Source organism: Schistocerca gregaria, chromosome 4 (assembly GCF_023897955.1).
Source record: "Schistocerca gregaria isolate iqSchGreg1 chromosome 4, iqSchGreg1.2, whole genome shotgun sequence".
Classification (NCBI taxonomy): domain Eukaryota; kingdom Metazoa; phylum Arthropoda; class Insecta; order Orthoptera; family Acrididae; genus Schistocerca; species Schistocerca gregaria.
The window spans coordinates 115,027,253-115,045,843 of NC_064923.1; positions in this window are offsets into that span (position 1 = coordinate 115,027,253).

Consider the following 18,591-nt stretch of genomic DNA (forward strand, 5'->3'; position numbering starts at 1 on the left):
GGCGACACCACTGGAGGTGGGCTGCACGATGTTGGGGCGTGAGCGGAAGACGGCCCAACGGTGTGCGGGACCGTAGCCCAGCTTCATGGAGACGATTGCGAATGGTCCTCGCCGATACCCCAGGAGCAACAGCGTCCCTAATATGCTGGGAAGTGGCGGTGTGGTCCCCTACGGCACTGCGTAGGATCCTGCGGTCTTGGCGTGCATCCGTGCGTCGCTGCGGTCCGGTCCCAGGTCGACGGGCACGTGCACCTTCCGCCGACCACTGGCGACAACATCGATGAACTGTGGAGACCTCACGCCCCACGTGTTGAGCAATTCGGCGGTACGTCCATCCGGCCTCCCGCATGCCCACTATACGCCCTCGCTCAAAGTCCGTCAACTGCACATACTGTTCACGTCCACGCTGTCGCGGCATGCTACCAGTGTTAAAGACTGCGATAGAGCTCCGTATGCCACGGCAAACTGGCTGACACTGATGGCGGCGGTGCACAAATGCTGCGCAGCTAGCGCCATTCGACGGCCAACACCGCGGTTCCTGGTGTGTCCGCTGTGCCGTGCGTGTGATCATTGCTTGTACAGCCCTCTCGCAGTGTCCGGAGCAAGTATGGTGGGTCTGACACACCGGTGTCAATGTGTTCTTTTTTCCATTTCCAGGAGTGTAGTTTGGACGAAAACAGAATAGAAGCTTTCGAATTGTGGTGCTACAGAATAATGCTTAAGATTAGATGGGTAGATCATATAACTAATGAGGAGGTATTGAGTAGGACTGGGGCGAAGTTTGTGGCACAAATTGACTAGAAGGAGGGATCGGTTGGTAGGACATGTTCTGAGGCATCAAGAGAACACCAATTTAGTATTGGAGGGCAGCGTGGAGGGTAAAAATCGTAGAGGGGGACCAAGAGATGAATACACTAAACAGATTCAGAAGGATGTAGGTTTCAGTAGGTACTGGGAGATGAAGAAGCTTGCACAGGATAGAGTAGCATGGAGAGCTGCATGAAACCAGTCTCAGGACTGAAGACCACAACAACAACAACAGCACTCTCATCAGCGAATCGTCTCACTGATGTCCGTTCACCTTGAATTTTCATTTTTGCTTCTTCGAGGTACAGAGTGAACAGTAGGGTTGAAAGATTACGTCTCTGTTTTATTCCCTTTGTAATCTGAGCACTTCGTTCTTGGCCATCCACTTTTATTATTCTCTCTTGGCTCTTGTATATATTGCGTATTACCGGTCTCTTCCTATAGCTTACCAACATTTTGCTCAAAATTTCTAACGTCTTACACCATTTTAAATTGTCCAACACTTTTTCCAGGTAGACAAATCCTATGAACGTATCTTGAATTTACTTTAGTCTTGCTTACATTGTCAACCGTAACGTCAGAATTGCTCCTCCAATACGTTTAGCTTTCCTAAAGTGAAACTGATCATCATCTAACATACTCTCAATTTTCTTTTCCATTCTTCTGCATATTATTTTTGTTAGCAACTTGGATGCATGAGCTGTTAAGCTGATTGTGCAATAATTCTCGCACTTGTCAGCTCTTGCAGTCTTCGGAACTGTGTGGATGATACTTGTCGGAAATCAGATGGTATGTCACCAGAGTAATAAATTCTACACGAGGACGTGAATAATCGTTTTGTTGTTACTTCCCTCAATGATATTAGGAATTCCCATAGAATGTTACCTATCCCTTCTGCTTTATGTGATCGAAAGACCTTCAAAACTCTCTTAATTTCTGATTCCAATGCTGGGTACCCTATTTCTTCTAAATCGACTTCTGTTGGTTCTTCTGCGACATTAAACAAATCCCCTGCCGCTCTTTCCTCTGCACTTAACAGCGGTATTCCCTTTGCACTCTTAATGTTATAACCCTTGATTTTAATTTCACGGAAGGTAGTTTTGACTTTCCTATATTCTGAATCAATCCTTTCGACAACCATTTTCTTCTCGATTTCTTCACATTTTTCATGCAGCCATTTCGTCTTAACTGTCCTGCTCTTCCTACTTATTTTATTTCTTTATTCCTGAATTTCCCTGAATATTTTTGTTCTACCTTCTTTCATCGAACAACTGAAGTATTTCTTATGTTACCCATGGTTTCTTCTCAGTTACCTTCTTTGTACCTACGTTTTCCTATCCAACTTCTGTGATTCCCCTTTTTTGAGATGTCTATTACTTTTCACCTATACTGCTTACGCGGCTATCCCTTATTGTTGTACCTATAACCATAGAGAACTTCAAGCGTATCTCGTCATTCATTTGTACTTCTGTAACCCATTTATTCGAGTACTGATTCTTCCTAACTATTCTCTTAAACTTCAGCCTACACTTCATCACTTCTACATCACTTCTACATTGTGATCTGAGTCTATATCTGTTCCTAGGTATCCCTTGCAGTCCAGTATCAGATTTGGAAATCTCTGCCTGGCCATGATGTAACCTAACTGAAATCCTCTCGCGCCACCAGGCCTTTTCCATGTATACCTACTCCTCCTATGATTCTTGAACCGAGTGTTCAGTATTACTATATGAAATTTTTTATAGGACTGAATTACTCTTACTACTGCCTCATTCCTTGTCCCACGCCCGTATTCTCTTGGAACCTGTTCCTCCACTCCTTTACCTGCAACTGCATTTCAGTCCCCCATGATTATCAGATTTTCATCTCCCTTTACACATTGTATTACCCTTTCAATATCCTCATGTACTTTCTTTATCTCTTCGTCCCCGTCTTACGACGTCGGAATGTATACCTCAAATATCGCTGTCGATGTTTGTTTCCGTCAATTCTCACAAGAACAACCCTATCACTGAACTGTTCACAGTAACAAACTCTCTGCCCTAACTTCTTATTCATGACGAATCCAACTCCCGTTACTCCCCATTTTCTGCTGATGTTGATATTACTCTATACTCATCTGACCAGATATGCTTGTCTTCTTTCCATTTCACTTCACTGACCCTTACTATATCTAGATCGATTCTTCTGATTTCCCTTTTCCGATTTTCTAGCTTCCCCTACCACGTCAAGCTTCTGTCATTCTACACCCTGACTCGTAGAACGTTATCCTTTCGTTGGTTATTCAATCATTTTTCTCATGGTCACCTCTCCCTTGGCAATCCCTTCCCGGAGATCCGAATGGGGGACTATTACGGAATCGTTAGCAAATAGAGAGATGATCATGACACTTTTTCAATTACAGGCCACGTGTGCTGTGGATACACGTTAAGTGTCTTTAATGCAGTGGTTTCAATTGCCTTCTGCGTTCTCAAGTCGTTGGTCGTTGCTAATTCATCCACCTTTAGGAGTAGTTTCCCACCCCAAGTTCAAGAGAGTACCCTGGAAATCTCACCTCTCTTCCGCCCTATTTGACAAGGTCGTTGGCAGAATGAGGGTGACTTCTTATGCCGGAAGTCTTCCGTCACCAATGCTGATTATTAACCAAAATGCAAGCGATGTTGTGTTTCGAACCCGGGACCGAGGACGTTTTGATTACTAATCAAAGTCGCTAGCCTAGACCATAATGGGCAAAATTTCTGAGAGTCTCTACAATAATGATAAAAGGTTTTCCTTAAATTTCGGTTACAAGATAACACAAAGTTAAAAGTTGTGTATTTTTTATAAATACATAGGATTTACAGTGGGAAACAATTTAAAGTGGCACCATCACATCAAAAAAGCTGTGTATATTGAGAACCAAAAATTTTATTTTATTGGCAGAATACTTAAAAGGTGCAATAAAACTACCAAAGTGAATGCCCACAGTACTCTTGTATTTTTGTTGCTAGAGTATTACTTTGTAGCATGGAATCCTTACCAAATTTACTGATGGAGGACATCGAAAATGCTTAAATAGGTGCTTATAGTTTAGTATTAACACGAAATCTTTTTCCAGAATTTAAGTTAGAAATTTTGTCCAAGTGTTATCACAGCCTTTTATTGATTCCGACCTAAGTAGGGAGAAATGACAATTGTAATAAAATAAGAGGAAACAGAACTGTCATTAAAGGTTCTGTGTGTTCATTTTCCACTCATGATATTCGAGAACAGAAAGATCGGGAAATAGTATGAAATTCGTTCTATGATCTCACTGCAAAACATATATCTGTAAATTGAAGAGTAAGTATATAGATGTACACATAGTAGTGTACGTTGTTAAATGCAAGAGTTCGTACGTCATGACCCCTTGCTTGAAGTTATAAAATTAATAAATTATAGTAAATGAGGAATGAAATGCAAATGATGGCTCCGCTTGTTGGGCGCCAAAAATGTAGTAAATTAGTGCAAACTGATTAGAAAATAGAGTCGCCCCATGCAGGGCGACAAGTATGTAGTAAATTAAATAAGACATGATAAAATCATTTTACTTTTGTCGCTCAAAAAGTGACAGTACAAATATAACCTCAGGGTAGAATCACCTCCGCAATAGAGCAAGTAGGTGGAGAGGAATTAACCACATCCTTTCGCCACATGACTTGGTATTTCGACCACGTATAGGCAACGTTCGATGTCGGCACGAACCGTCAGTCTCCTTCGGCGCCACGTGGCAAATGGAAGACAGTCAACACTCAAAATCTTCCGTGTCCTACGATTCTGAGGTGACGCTATCGTCAGCGCAATTTATTCCACACTTCCCTTACCACACAGAAGCCACCCGCCAGCGGACACAGTCATGTTATCCGTGGAATGATGTCCATTGTCTGTATTCATTTGCTTCTTGGATTCGACGTCAACATGAGATATGTAGGTTGACGTGACTCAAGAAAATAGCAATTACATACTTCAAGATTCAAATATCGCACAACAATAAATGTTACCTTTCATGGGATAAAAATTAGCGTGTGTGAAAGTCACAATATATATCAGAATGAGTGCAGGGATTCGACTCCAAACCTGACAACTGCGTCAACAATAGACTGAGATACCACTCGAACGTGAAGTCAGAATGCTTTCTATGAAAGAGCATACAAACCACTCAGCATAACATCTAATCAATCCACAGAACGTAAAAATTTCCCTTTCAGTCGTCACTGCTCTTCAAATGATTCCTCGTTGATTGGTCGACATTCCATTATATACTGCTAACATCGATTGAAGACCCAGTAATTGCTCTCACTGATACTCATTGATTAATTGTCCATATTTCCATAGCACCTGCTACGCCATTTTATTGTTTGTACCCCACACTGGCCTTATCGTCTTCGTCATTAGTGATCTCAATTGTAAACTCACCCAAAGAACCGATACACACATACACCTACCAGTCTTCCTACAGGGATCCAAAGTTTTAGATCTTGCAGTGACTGGAGTGTAACCTGCGAAACCCAGTACTGCTCTCACTCTGTTTCATGTTGTACCACTTCCCAGCATGCTGCAGGCTCCCTATGGCCTGTATGGCTTTCTGGTGATAATATCTGAGAATTCCTGTAAGTGCCTTTCTTCTTTCCTGAGTTGCCAAGAAGGCTGCAGCCCAACAATAATGTAAGTTATATGACTGCGTGGTATCTGTTATTTCGGACATGTCCGAAAGAACATAGACCACGCCGAACATTATATGTAAACTGAATGAGATCACTGATGCCATCCGCAGCGGGACATTACGCGGAATCAGTGAAGACGAGTGAAAATGTGTACCAGATCGGGATTCGAACCTGGGGACCTCCTGCTTACTAGGCAGGTGCGTTAACCACCCAGGCTCCTAGTAACGCACTGAGCATCTGGTGGTGGCTCTATGATGGTGTGGAATGTGTATATATGGAGCGAAATGGGTCCTCTAGTACAACTGATCTGATCATTGACAGGAAATGACTATGTTTGGCTTCTTGGAGACCAGTTGCAGCCATTCATTGACTTCATGTTCCCAAACTACAATAGCGATTTTATGGATGAGAATGCGCTTTGTCAATGGGCCACAATTGTTCACGACTGATTTCAAGAACGTTCTGGACAATTCGAGTGAAAGATTTGGTCACTTAGAGGACAGGACATTAATCCCATCAAACATTTGTAGGACATAACTGAGGGGCTAGTTCATGCATGAAATCCTGCGCCGATAACACGTTCGCAGTTTTGAACTGCTACGGAGGCAGAATGGGTCATTGTTTCTCCAGGTGCCTTCCAACGACTTGTTGGGTACAGACCAAGTCGAAGTGTTGCACTACGTAGGGCAGTATGAGTTTCGACACTACACTGGGAGGCGTCCCATGAGTTTTCTCACTTCATTGTAGTATCTTCAAAGATAACACAATGTACTGGCTATAGGACCAAGGCATATTTGCCTTACACTCCACATTGCTGTTGAAGTGTCAATGACAGATGATGGAAATGTAGTGTGGCTAGGGCCTCCCCTCGGATAGACCGTTCGCTTGGTGCAAGTCTTTCGAGTTGACGCCACTTCGGCGACTTACGTGTCGATGGGAGTGAAATTATGATGATAAGGATAACACAACACCCAGTCCCTGAGCGGAGAAAATCTCCGACCAAGTCGGGAATCGAAGTCGGGCCGTTAGGCATGATATTCCGTCACGCTGACCACTCAGCTACCAGGGGCGGACAACGACAGATGATAACGGTAAGTGATACCTACAATCTGGTGTCCCACCTAACAAGAACAAATGTTTCAATTAAGTGTTTGAGGAGTGCTATGTAATAATAAAAGCTAACTTCAGGTGAAACAGTTCTGCAGCGTGAGAATTTAATTGTACCGACCGCAGTAATGACAGTTTACACACACACACACACACACACATGCACAAAAGAACCGCATACGAACGCAATGTCTTACCATCGAAAATCCTGACGCTGACTTCTGCTATAAAAACTGTTCGTTATAGCCCCTTGGCACACATAACGCAAGATTATAAAGCTGCTGAGCGCCTAATAAATGTATGTCACTGTAATAGGTCTTCGGTCTTTGTATTACTTTTCTCTGATACAGGCTCCCATGCCCGGGTTCCCGGGTTCGATTCCCGGCGGGGTCAGGGATTTTCTCTGCCTCGTGATGGCTGGGTGTTGTGTGATGTCCTTAGGTTAGTTAGGTTTCAGTAGTTCTAAGTTCTAGGGGACTGATGACCATAGATGTTAAGTCCCATAGTGCTCAGAGCCATTTGAACCATCTGATACAGGCACCACAAACAGCAACCAATTATAAGCTGAAACATAAACAACGTAAGTTTTCCGCATTCGCAAACAATACAAAATCATTTCTTAATTCTTATTTATATGCGTAGACATTCGCCCAAACTAGTTTTGGCTATAAGTACTTATGTCTTAACAGACAGCGAACAGTTACAATTTTCCCGGCCTGGGTGGCTGAGCGATTCTCGGCGCTTCAGTCCGGAACCACGCGACTGCAACGGTTGCAGGTCCTGTTCCTGCCTCGGGCATGGATGTGTGTGATTTCCTTAGGTTGGTTACGTTTAAGTAGTTCGAAGTTCTAGGGGACTGATGACCTCAGCATTTAAGTCCCATAGTACTCAGAGCCATTTGAACCACTTGAACAGTTGTAACTTTAATATAAATCTTAATGGAAGAGCACAAACAACCCTTAACTCCAGCTGATAATGTTAATTCAAATAATTATACTTCTATACGTTCATTTTCATTCTAAATTTTGCTATACCACTATTTTAAGGTATTGGTGTCCAGACCTAATCATCTTAAAATTTTGTAGAGGTACACCATTTCTAATTTTATCACTCTGTCACACAAACAGTCACATGTTGCATGTAGATCCGTAGAATATACCTACACATCTATATACTTTTACTTTCCAGAAAGCAGTTTTTTCAGTAGTAAGTGACACCATAGATGTTGTTGACGTAAAATTCAAACATACCTGGTCCAACATAAGAAATAATCAACTATGTTGTGCTCATAGTTAAGACAACAAGGTTGTTAGCTTTAGTAAACTTACTGCCGCTCAAAAGAATTCAACAACAAATCAGGCCTTGGAGTTCTCTTATGATTTTCTTGTGACTGCTTTAGGCTCCTTGATTTTGGAACATATTTCCTTCTTATAATATTAGACATTGTTCACAGCTTAATTATATATATAATATTACTTTTTAATACCAGTCTCCATTTCATACACGGTGTCTCAGGATCTAATTAATTTACGAAATTTTTGTATTTTTATGTGTAGATTTGGGAGCACTGAAAAATCCCAGGAATGTAATAATATTCTTCAAGATGATAACTCTTGAAATGTTATAATAAAAGTATATAAGAAATACATATGTTGTAAAATGTAAACTATCACGGCCGGAACTGTCATGATTAATAAAATTCTTTTCCGGGCTATTATGCCGTGGTCTGATGGGTTTCGCATTGTAACCCGACGTTTCGTCCCCATCTGCGGAGGACATCTTCAAGGGGGTTCGTGGCTTCTGTTAACTTCCGAAACACACACTGTCTCACTACTGACTGCAGCAAATTTTTGTTTTCGCGTGCTCCCGCGCATAGGCGTGACGTCACATGTTTTGAATACGCGAGCGCAATTGGCCGTTGTCGGTTGCCGCCGTCCGCTGTTGCTATCATCCCATGGCGGAAGACTGGTACACATCTTCTTCAGCACCGGCAACCAGATGTCATTCAATTTCACGCCCTCCTCCTTCCTATTAAAATTCCTGGGGTGTTTCATAATCTCTATAGCCTCTCTGTAAAGCCTTTCATGATATCCGCTTGTGGCTGCCAGTACTTGAGTTCTATCAAAATAAATGTGGTGGTCTCCTGACTGCAAAGCGTGTTCCGCAACAGCTGATCTATCAATCTCTCCCCTTCTGCAATTGCCCTTGTGCTCTTCTAGTCGTTTTTTGACCGTTCTTATTGTGGTACCCACATATACCTCCCCACAACTACACGGGATCCTGTAAATTCCTGCTTTTTCCAGCGGTTTACGAGCATCCTTAGCCAATCTCAGGTATTCTTTTATCTTCCGGGTAGGTTTGTAAATCACCGCGATATTCCGTTTTTTCAATATTTTCCCTATGCGGTCAGTGACGTCCTTAATAAAAGGCAGGAAAACTTTCGATTTTGCAAGCGCTTGTGCATTGCTATGATTTTCACGCGGCGGTCTTAACGCTCTTTTTATCTCAGCAGCCGAGTAACCATTCCTGAGTAATGCATCAGTGAGGTGTTCCAGTTCCGTATCCAGTAGCCCAGGTTCACAGATGTTCCTCGCTCTATCCGCCAACGTTTTTATTATGCCTCGCTTTTGCTGTGGGTGGTGGTTCGAATCCCGGTGTAGATAACGATCCGTGTGCGTGGGTTTCCGGTAAACTGTATGGCCTAAGCTACCATCCTGTTTCTTGTAAACTAGCACATCCAGAAAATTTAGTCTCCCTTCTGCCTCCTCCTCCATGGTAAACTGAATCTTCGGATTAATACCGTTTAGATGTTTGTGAAAACGGCCTAGTTCCTCTCTGCCATGCCTCCACAACACAAACGTATCATCTACGTAGCGGAACCAGATATTCGGTTTTTTGTTGGCAGTTTCTAGAGCCTGCGCCTCGAATTTTTCCATGAAAAAGTTAGCTATAACCGGGCTTAAGGGGCTCCCCATTGCCACGCCATCAGTCTGTTCGTAGAAATCATCGTTCCATTTGAAATATGTGGTCGTAAGGCAATATTTAAATAGTTCTGCAATGTCGGGAGGAAAAATTCTATTCAGCTGTTACAACACCTCATTGAGAGGAACCATAGTAAATAGCGATGCCACATCGAAACTGACTAACATGTCCTCCGGCTGGACCACTATGCCGCTTAATTTACTGATGAAATGTGCAGAATTCTTGATATAGGAGTCCGATCGTCCCACATGCGGCCGTAATAGCGTTGTCAAAAACTTGGCAATAGAATAGGTGGGCGAACCAATGGCACTCACTACAGGTCTCAGAGGAACAAGTTGTTTATGAACCTTCGGCAAGCCATAGAGTCTTGGTGGCAGCGCAACTGAATTGAACAGACTTTTCTGAACGTTCTGTTCGATAGAGGACTTCTTAATTAACCGCGTAACCGTTCTAAGAACTTTATCAGTCGGGTCTTTACTCAGCTTCTTGTAAGTCTGCGGATCTAGTAAGTCATTAATCTTGCTATGATAGTCAGTAACATTCAAAACCACCGTCGCATTTCCCTTGTCAGCGGGGACAATGATAATACTATCGTCCTCATTTAGGCGTTTTATTGCATTCCTCTCACCCACGGTTAAATTACTTTTTGGAGGCTTTGCGCGAGCTAATACTCCCACAGTTTCTATGCGGATTTCTTCGGCTGTAATCGCGTCCACACTACGAATGCCTGCTTCTACACTGGCGATTATCTCCTCAGTGGGCACAACTCGCGGACTAATGGCAAAATTTCCACCCTTGGGAAGCACAGATCTCTCATCGTCAGATAACAAGTATTCGGATAAATTGATAACAGTACGGGAAGCGTCTAACTGGCGGATCGTCTGATTAGGATGCAAATTATCAAATTTCTTCCTCTGTCTACTAGACGTTGTCAACATGTGGTTCCTAATCACGCCATGCAACAGTCTGTCAATTCTATCCCAGTCACCACTACACAATTTATTACTGATAGTAATATGGAGAGACATTAACTTACAGTTTGTGCTTGCCAAGTCCCGGCGGGTCTGTTGAATCCGCTCTCGTAGTAAAGCGTCTTCCGTCCGTTTGAAAATACGCTGCGCCTTGGCCGAGCTGCATAGTCGCTTAATCCTCAAATCTGCACTCTCTTCTTCTGGAGATTTTCCATGCGTCGCACATTCCTTGACATCTCCTCCCCGTAGAGGCATCTAATTGTAAAATGTAAACTTTCACGGCCGGAACTGTCATGATTAATAAAATTCTTTTCCGGGCTATTATGCCGTGGTCTGATGGGTTTCGCATTGTAACCCGACGTTTCGTCCCCATCTGCGGAGGACATCTTCAAGGGGGTTCGTGGCTTCTGTTAACTTCCGAAACACACACTGTCTCACTACTGACTGCAGCAAATTTTTGTTTTCGCGTGCTCCCGCGCATAGGCGTGACGTCACATGTTTTGAATACGCGAGCGCAATTGGCCGTTGTCGGTTGCCGCCGTCCGCCTCTCCATTTGTGCAATCAATTATTTGGCTTTCCGTTGATTGAAACAGTTGTTGGATGACATAGTGCTGATGGATATCATGTTATCCAACATTCTGTCCAACTGGAGGTCCAAGTAGTCAAAATACCGAACTGGTTGGAGGGACATCCCCACAATTCTCCAAACATTGTCAGCTGGGGAGAGATCCGGCGACCTTACTGTCCAAGGCAGGGTTGTACAGGCACGTGAACAACTTTTCAGCAAGATAATGCCTGCGCACACACGGCAAGAGTTTCTACTGCATGTCATCGTGCTTCTTAGATCCTACCTTCACCAGCAAGATCACCGGATCTCTCCTCAACTGAGACGAGGATTACCACGAGGACCATCCAATCTTCTCGGGATTCTCACAACCTACCGTGTTAATTGGACAGAATTTGGCACGTCATTCAGGACATCCATCAATTCTATCAATCAATGTCAAGCCGAATAACTACTTGCATAAAGGTCAGATATGGACCAATAATTTTTTGACTTGCTTCATTAGTGAAGCTAATTCTCTTGAATAAATCAACTAATTTTTCTGAAATTGTTATCATTTGTATATCTGTACCTGTGCATAACACATACTGCTTTCCGTCCTATTCGCGTAATACTTCCGCGACATGTCGTTTTTTCGTCTTAGCGTGCATATAGTTTGCGCAGACGTACCGGTTCGTAGAGCCATGACAAGTTCCAATATAAGCAGCCACACAGCAAGAGAAACAAGATCTACAAAACCTAAACTGCCCAGACAGCTACCGTTGTTGTGACAACACTTGACAAGAAATGGCAACAAGTCGCCTTTTCAGTGGAGTCTCTGTCCTGTCAACAGCATCGCGATGGACATAGTCGCTTCTGGAAGTGGCGAGGAGAGCGAAAATTGCCAAACTTCGTACATGCCCCTCATATTTGAAGAAGCCCTTAGACTGGCGCGTTTGTATGGCCACCATTGGCTTCTAATTTTGACAGCCGTCAATACATTTCAGTGTTAACATGAATGGCTGTGCACTATGATCGGGGTCTCCTAGACGTTATCTTTCCATAATACACTTCAAGGCCGTAAGTTGACTGCATCGTCCGTACCCACTTCGATACAGACGTGGTACGTCTGTTGTTGTTCCCAACAAGTTCTCCAGTTCTCATGCATTTCAAACATTTGATCCCTCGTTGCATTAAGTCTGTCTGATACACTACGACTCTTCAGCCACTACCGTCAATGGAATCTGATATAAAACTGAAGCAGCACAGGATTGTATTTACGCTCAGTTGGACTACGTGACCAGACAGGTGTAGCCTTCATTGCAACCATATGTTGCAGCGCTGTTTACTAAATTTTGTTCTCTGTATAATCCAAATTCACTAACAAATTTAAGCATATCTTATGCGTACTAACCGTATAGGCACAGTTACTAAAATTTAATTATTTTCTGTCCTGCATGATTTTGCAATTTTAATAGCTAGCACATCTGCCAGACTGGCATTGCTCTGGGACTGTTGATTTCTACGTAGATGGCAAGTGTGCTTCTGTTCGCGTATCACTTTAGATACAAGTCCACGATAAGTCAAAAACTCACCTCTTTCTTACCTTGAATAAGATTTATACACGATATGATTCAGCTGCCTCTACATATGGGTATTATGCAATTTCCATCCTAGACAGAGGTACAAAAACGACCTTCAAATGCGTTTTTCTTGAATACCTCGAAAAATATGGCCTCTAGCACAAACTTATCCTATTGGAAAATTACATTAAGTTTCCCACAAAAACGCCTTACCCATTTTTTCCGTAGTAGTAGTACATTGACGGAAATAAACTGCGTTGCCAAGAAGGATAGTTGCTAGGCTTGTTTCTACATGTGAGCAGCAATTGGTACCAAAGTGAAGAAACAAAAAATTGCCATTCGGTTACTTCAAGGACAGCTCCGAGCCAGACGCCCAGTAACATGCATTCCACTGTCTCCTAACAACCGCCATCTGCGACTCCAGTTGGGTCAAGCAAAGTCTCTCTGGGGACAACGATGGATTTCTGATGTATCTTCTGATGAAAACTGGTTCTGCCTCAGTGCCCGTGAAGTCCGGGTGTTGGTTGGAAGGAGGCCAGTTGAGGCCTGTAACCAACCTGTCTGCGTGCTGGACTCACTGGTCTTACACCTGCAGTTTAATGTGGGGTGCAATTTCCTATGATAGTAAGAACACTCTTGCATTAATACCACACACCCTGACAACAGATCTGTACGTCAGTCTGGTGATTCGACCTACAGTTCATGGACGGCATTCCAGGGACATTTGAGAACATTATGGCTCCCACCCATATACAGCTTTTGTAACGCAGTGTACTCTGCACAGTATCGACGCGTTGCCTTGAGCTGCCTGATCACCGAATCTGGCTCCAATCGAACACACAGGATACATCTTCTACAAACACCTTTAACCGCTCCTGTATTGACCGACCATTTGCAACAGGCGCAGGACTCGAACCCACAAACCGTCATACAGCAACTGTCCAATATAATGCGTGCTTACATTCAACATTCTGACGGTTACACCTGTTCTTATTGTATCTACATTTAACATTTGCAATCGCTTACCGCACACTAATTTAATGTGTTGTTGTTGTTGTTGTGGTCTTCAGTCCAGAGACTGGTTTGATGCAGCTCTCCATGCTACTCTATCCAGTGACAGCTTCTTCATCTCCCAGTACCTACTGCAACCGACAACCTTCTGAATCTGTTTAGCGTATTCATCTATTGGTCTCCCTCCACGATTTTTACCCTCCACGATGCCCTCCAATACTAAATTGGTGATCCCTCGATGTCTTAGAACATGTCCTAGCAACCAATCCCTTCTTCTAATCAAATTATGCCACAAGCTCCTCTTCTCCACAATTCTACTCAATACCTCCTCATTAGTTATGTGATCAACCCATCTAATCTTCAGCAATCTTCTGTAGCACCACATTTCGAAAGCTTCTATTCTCTTCTTGCCTAAGCTAATTATCGTCTATTTTCACTTCCATACATGGCTACACTCCATACAAATACTCTGAGAAACGACATCCTGACACTTAAATCAATACTCGATGTTAACAAATTTCTCCTCTTCAGAAACGCTTTGCTTGCCATTACCAGTCTACATTTTATATCCTCTCTACTTCGACCGTCATCAGTTATTTTGCTCCCCAAATAGCAAAACTCCTTTACCACTTTAAGTGTGTCATTTCCTAATCTAATTCTCTCAGCATCACCCGACTTAATACGACTACATTCCATTATTCTCGTTTTGCTTTTGTTGATGTTGTCCGTTCAAGACACTGTCCATTCCGTTCAACTGCTCTTCCAAGTCCTTTGCTGTCTCTGACAGAATTACAATGTCATCGGCAAACCTCAAGGTTTTTATTTCTTCTCCATGGATTTTAATACCTACTCGGAACTTTTCTTTTGTTCCCTTTATTGCTTCCTCAATATACAGATTGAATAACATCAGGGCCAGGCTACAACCCTGTCTCGCTCCCATCCCAACCACTGCTTCCCTTTCAAACCCCTCGACTCTTATAACTGCCATCTGGTTTCTGTACAAATTGTAAATAGCCTTTCGCTCTCTGTATTTTACCCCTGCCACCTTCAGCATTTGAAAGAGAGTATTCCAGTCAACATTGTCAAAAAATTTCTCTAAGTCTACAAATGCTAGAATCGTAGGTTTGCCTTTCCTTAGTCTTTCTTTTAAGATAAGTCGTAGAGTCAGTATTGCCTCACATGTTCCAACATTTCTACGGAATCCAAACTGATCTTCCCTGAGGTCGGATACTACCAGTTTTTCCATTCGTCTGTAAAGAAATCGCGTTAGTATTTTGCAGCTGTGACGTATTAAACTGATAGTTCGGTAATTTTTACATCTGTCAACACCTGAGTTCTTTGGGATTGGAATTATTATATTCTTCTTGAAGTCTGAGGGTATTTCACCTGTCTCATACATCTTGCTCACCAGATGATAGAGTTTTGTCAGGACTGGCTTTCCGAAGGCCGTCAGTAGTTCCAATGGAATGTGGTCTTGTCCCGGGGTCTTGTTTCGACTCAGGTCTTTCTGTGCTCTGTAACTCTTCACGCAATTTCGTATCTCCCATTTCTTCTTCATCTACATCCTCTTCCATTTCCATAATATTGTCCTCAAGTACATCGCCCTCGTATAGACTCTCTATATACTCCTTCCACCTTTCTACTTTCCCTTCTTTGCTAAGAAGTGTGTTTCCATCTGAGCTCTTGATATTCATACAAGTGGTTCTCTTTTCTCCGAAGGTCTCTTTAATTTTCCTGTAGGCAGTATCTATCTTACCCCTAGTGAGATAACCCCCTACATCCTTACATTTGTCATCTAGCCATCCCTGCTTAGGAATTTTGCACTTCCTGTCGATCTCATTTTGAAGACGTTTGTATTCCTTTTTACCTGCTTCATTTACTGCATTGTTATATTTTATCCTTTCATCAATTAAGTTCAATATTTCTTCTGTTACCGAAGGATTTCTAGTAGCCCTCGTCTTTTTACCTATTTGATCCTCTGCTGCCTACACTACCTCATCCCTCAAAGCTACCCATTCCTCTTCTACTGTATTTCTTTCCCCCATTCCTGTCAATTGTTCCCTTATGCTCTCCCTGAAACTCTGAACAATGTCTGGTTCCTTCAGTTTCTCCAGGTCCCATCTCCTCAAATTCCCACCTTTTTGCAGTTTCTTCAGTTTTAATCTACAGTTCATAACCAATAGATTGTGGTCAGAGTTCACATCTGCCCCTGGAAATGTGTTACAATTTAAAACCTGGTTCCTAAATCTCTGTTTTACCATTATATAATCTATCTGATACCTTTTAGTACCTCCAGGATTCCTCCATGTATACAACCTTCTTTTATGATTCTTAAACCAAGTATTAGCTATGATTAAGTTACGCTCTGCATAAAATTCTACCAGGTGGCTTACTCTTTCATTTCTTAACCCCAATCCATATTCACCTACTATGTTTCTTCCTCTTCCTTTTCCTACTGATGAATTCCAGTCACCCATGACTATTAAATTTTCGTCCCGCTTCACTATCTCAATAATTTCTTTTATCTCATCATACATTTCATCATTTTCTTCGTCATCTGTAGAGCTAGTTGGCATATAAACTTATACTACTGTAGTAGGTGTGAACTTCGTGTCTATCTTGGCCACAATAATGCGTTCACTATGCTTTTTGTAGTATCTTACCCACACACCTATTTTTTTTATTCATTATTAAACCCACTCGTGCATCACCCCTATTTGATTTTATATTTATGACCCTGTATTCATCTGACCAAAAGTCTTGTTCCTACTGCCACCGAACGTCACTAATTCCCATTATATCTAATTTTAACCTATCCATTTCCCTTGTTAAATTTTCTAACCTACCTTCCCGAATAAGGGTTCTGACATTCCACGCTCCGATCAGTAGAACACCAGTTTTCTTTCTCCTGATAACAACGTCCTCTTGAGTACTCCCCGCCCGGAGATCCGAATGGGGGACTATTTTACCTCCGGAATATTTTACCCAAGAGGACGCCATCATCATTTAGTCATATAGTAAACCTGCAAGCCTTCGGGAAAAATTACGGCTGTAGTTTCCCCTTGCTTTCAGACGTTCGCAGTACCAGAACAGCACGGCCATTTTGGTTAATGTTACAAGGCCAGATCAGTCAATCATCCAGACTGTTGTCCCTGCAACTACTTAAAAGGCTGCTGCCCCTCTTCAGGAACCACACGTTTGTCTGGCCTCTCAACAGATACCCCTCCGTTGTGGTTGCACCTACGGTACGGCTATCTGTATTGTTGAGACACGCATGCCTCCCCACCAACGGCAAGGTCCGTGGTTCATGGGGGGGAATATTAACTTGTCATCTTGAAATGTTAATCACTTAAATATGTTACCCAGAAAAATGTATTCACGAACTTACACCGCACCACATTAATTACTTTTTGGTGTTGTGATCTCTTCCCGTCAGTGTAGTGAGTGCTTAATGGCCAAGGGAGTATGAAAGCACTGCAGATAGGGACAGCTCTGCATCATGTATATCGCAGTCTCTTTGAATAGACAAGATATCTTTCTTTACTGACACCCACTAGTGAGCAATGTTCGTCTTTACACTTCTCCATTCTCCGTTACCTACGTTACTACTCATTACAGCGGTTTCAATACGCTTCATATTCTAAAGCACATAATAAAAGTTTTGACTATTTCATTGCTCACATACCCAAGCCCTTAAAGATGTAAAACGTTCTTGGTTATTAAGCCGAGACAGTTCGGATAAAAACCTGGAGCTTTCGATGACCGACATCGTCGTAAGGAGTTCACTGACTGCCGGGGCGCTACGGTTTCTCGCTTATATAGACATGATGTCATCGTCAGCAACCAGTCAGATAGAACCAATGTGGCGCGCGCGCGTTAAGTCGACCCGGGCAGCTAGCAGAGCTATTGCCCGTGGCAGTACCTATGACGTCAGGTGGCGCCAAGGGCAGGCGCCACGTTTGAAACTGCCGCTCCCGCGTCGCGCATCTGTCTCTGCTTTATTTCGATCTCCAACGCCCGCCCCTATGCCCTGCTGAGTGTGTGCCCCAGGTCTCTGTTGAAATTGTTGTTGCTTAAAAGATTCTCGGCCGCTTCCTTCATAACGGAGTCCCAATATGTAAATGCATGAACCAACAATTTTCTATTTTCGAACTGTATTTTATGTCTGTCTTCAAGGCAATGCTCCGTTATGGCCGACTTGTCAAACACCCTTTGTTTTTTATGGTACTTGAGCTCAGTACAACTCTCCGCAACCATGCGAATTGTTCGTGCGATATACATGTTGCCACATTCACAGGATACGCCATACACGCCGGACACTCGAAGAGCAATGTAGTCCTTAACAGGGTGCACCATATCTCGTATCTTGGGGGCGGGCCGGAACACTGGTCTTAGCCCATGTTTCTGCAGCAGACGTCCTAACTTGCTGCCAGTCGCACCACTGTATTGCAGGAATGCAGTCCGTTTGGCCTCTTCTACTGATTCACTAGGTGCCTTTCGTCGGCGGCCCTTGAAAGTGTTTGCGATGTCTCTTTTGCTGTATACATTTTCCCCAGAAACACGTTTTATGTTCTGCAATTCAGACTGTATGTGGTCGTCGTCAGAGACAATCTTCGCTCTATAAACCAACGTGTTCATGACCGCTTTTTCGTGTACATGGTGGTGGAAGCTGTTGGCGCTGAAGTACTGATCAGTGTGTGTTGGTTTGCAGTACACTGAATAACCAAGCTGGCCTCCGCCATCCACTCAACCAACTCAGCGAAGAATGGTAGCTTGCCGTGCTTCTCCATCTCGACAGTAAATTAAATGTTGGGATGGACACCATTCATGTGATCGACGAACTGCTGTAGTGTATCTTCACCTTGAAGCCATATCAGGAAGGTGTCATCAACGTATCGTGGAA